This window comes from Falco biarmicus, chromosome 15, assembly GCF_023638135.1.
Source record: "Falco biarmicus isolate bFalBia1 chromosome 15, bFalBia1.pri, whole genome shotgun sequence".
NCBI classification, from domain to species: Eukaryota; Metazoa; Chordata; class Aves; order Falconiformes; family Falconidae; genus Falco; species Falco biarmicus.
Genome location: NC_079302.1, coordinates 18,550,979 through 18,553,410, shown reverse-complemented (window position 1 = coordinate 18,553,410; position 2,432 = coordinate 18,550,979).

The window sequence follows — 2,432 nt, the reverse complement described above, 5'->3', positions numbered from 1 at the left end:
TTAATAGTTAGAAAATGTTTCTTTGGTTGCTCTCTTACCTTTTTCTTGATTCTTGTGTAGCTGACTCACTGCTTAAAAAATAACGACGATGATAATCCTTCATAGTGTTCCTGGGTTTTGTTATTTGCATTTCAGGGAACAGATTTCCGCTAATCCTAAATATGCGCTTGTTCAGTTCCAGTCCATCCTCCGTGTCACGTGCGGCTGGTTGTTAACCTTTCTAACAGACATATGGCCTTAGTCGAGCACGGCCCTGCTGTGGAGCAGCTTGCTTTCAGTGGTCCCTTGCTGCCGGGGAAGTCTCTAGAACGGGGTACAGCACCGAGTGGCTTTAACGCAGTGTTCGACGTGTAAACAGCCATGAGAGAAGCAGCCAGCTGCTCTGTAACCCGGTACAAGGGCGAGGGGGTGGCTCCGTGCCGCATACCTCAGCTGGTGGTCCCTTCGGTGTGGCGTTCAAGCCCCCGCCAGCCGGTGCCCTTGGGACACCTGGCAGGTTATGCGGAATTGCGAGTGCCTTGGCACGGCCCGGTGCCTCTTCCGAGTCGGGGATAGAAAACGGCGATGGAGGAGGCGCTGGGAAGGCTGAGCGGGTGTTGCCGGGGCAGTGGTGCTGAGGTGTGGGCGTTGGTTTGTTCCAAGGAACGTGTCTGGGAGACGTTTCTGCGCTAACGCTTCCCGGGAAGGCTGAGGGCGAAAGGTAAACGCTTCGGAGCGGGCATGAGGAAAGCTTCGGTGCAGGGCTCTGGGTGTGAGGCGGGACATGGGGTTCGCGCTGTGCCCGAGCACCGGGTCCCGGCTGGGTGGGGAGGCACAGCTGGGCTGCACTGCAATGAGAGAGCTTTTTTTTTTTTAGTAATTATTCAGAAACCTCTGTATTAAATCACTGACTTGGGAATTTCCTAAGCCACTTAGGTGAGGGGCTTGCACAGAATTTTAATCCCTTCCAGTCTTGGGGTGCTCTCCCACGCGAGCTGCAGCAGGGCAGAGGCAGGGCTCGGTTGGGTGTTCCTGCCCGCCCCCGCGGTGCTGGGGGGCCTCAATACGAGGCAACGCCTGGGGAGCATCGCCCATGGCGGGCTCAGAGATGTGGCAGCTGCTGTTTCCCTTTGGTTGCTGCTGGGGTTTAGGAAACACGGCAGTCTGCAAAAACAGGGAGAAGGGAGAGCGCTCGGGTGGCGCAATAAAAATGAGGGTTGGTCAAGTAAGTTTTATCTTTGAGCTGCCACGGGCCTCTCGGTCTGGTGAGCAGGTTGGATTGCTCTAAGCTAGAGCCATGCTAATAGCAGTTTGACTTTTTTTTTTTTTCTGTAGAGAATGTGGAATTTTGTTTAGAAAGAATAATCCAAATACTATATTTTTTTTTAATAGACTGAGAAAGGGGAGAGAAGGCAATGTCTTCCTGCAGTTGGATTTGTGTGTTAAAAGAAGCTGTTCCAGCAGCAAGGTAGGCAAATGAGTACTGAAGCAATAGCACTGCGATCGGAGCTTTTTCTCCTGGCGTGACCGTACGGGTGTATCATTGAATGAACAGCTGCGATGAGGTCCCTGCCAGGGGTTTAAGGGCGGTTCTGATGGTATCTCTGCAATTCTGAACTCCAGAAAGAATATTTCAGAAACTGTAACTTGTGCTAGCAGGCTTCAGCAGCTGCGTGTGCCCTTGGCCTGGGTGGTTGCTGTAGGTCCCTTCCAACCAAATGACTCTACTAAATCTTGAAAGAAATATTGTGAAGCTACTTCAGATTTTTTTTTTTTAAATAATAATGTTTCCGTACTAGAGTTATTTTCCTTTGGAGTGCTTCTGTTGAAGTAGCTTTTTTGTTTCACAGCGTAACACCCTGTGCTGCTGTTACAGCTGAGGGTTACTGAACTATTTGGTTTCAGAAAGGGACAGAAGCAACAGAAGCTGCTGATGCTCAGTGCCACCAGGTGATGACACAGATGACATCCAGCAGGTACTGAGGGGTAATGGTGCAGCACGTGGCCACCGGCAGCCGCAGCCCTCAACAACTTGATGAAGAATTTTTAGAAATTCCCCTCCCGTAGTTCGAAGGTGAGGGTGTGGGCTGGTGCACAGGACAGTAATTCTCCTTCCGCTGGAGCGCAGCGCAGTGCAGCCAGGCGGCCTCGCTGCTGCGCCCCGAGAGCGGCCGGCCAGCCCCCTGCGGCTCCCCTGTGCCGTGGGAGGAAACGCCACGACTGAACTGGGACAAGAGAAAATCCTTACCTTGTGTGACTAATAAGCATAATTATTTTATTATTATTATTTTTAAACCATTAATTGCAATGTTTGACTGAAGTTTTTCTGCTTGTATACTCCACCTATATCTATGATAGTTCTGTTAATTTGTATTTTTTTGCACGTTTAGCATTTGAGAACTACAGGCTCTCTTCAGCTTTGCACACATGCTGCTTTTTTTCACGTAAGAGTG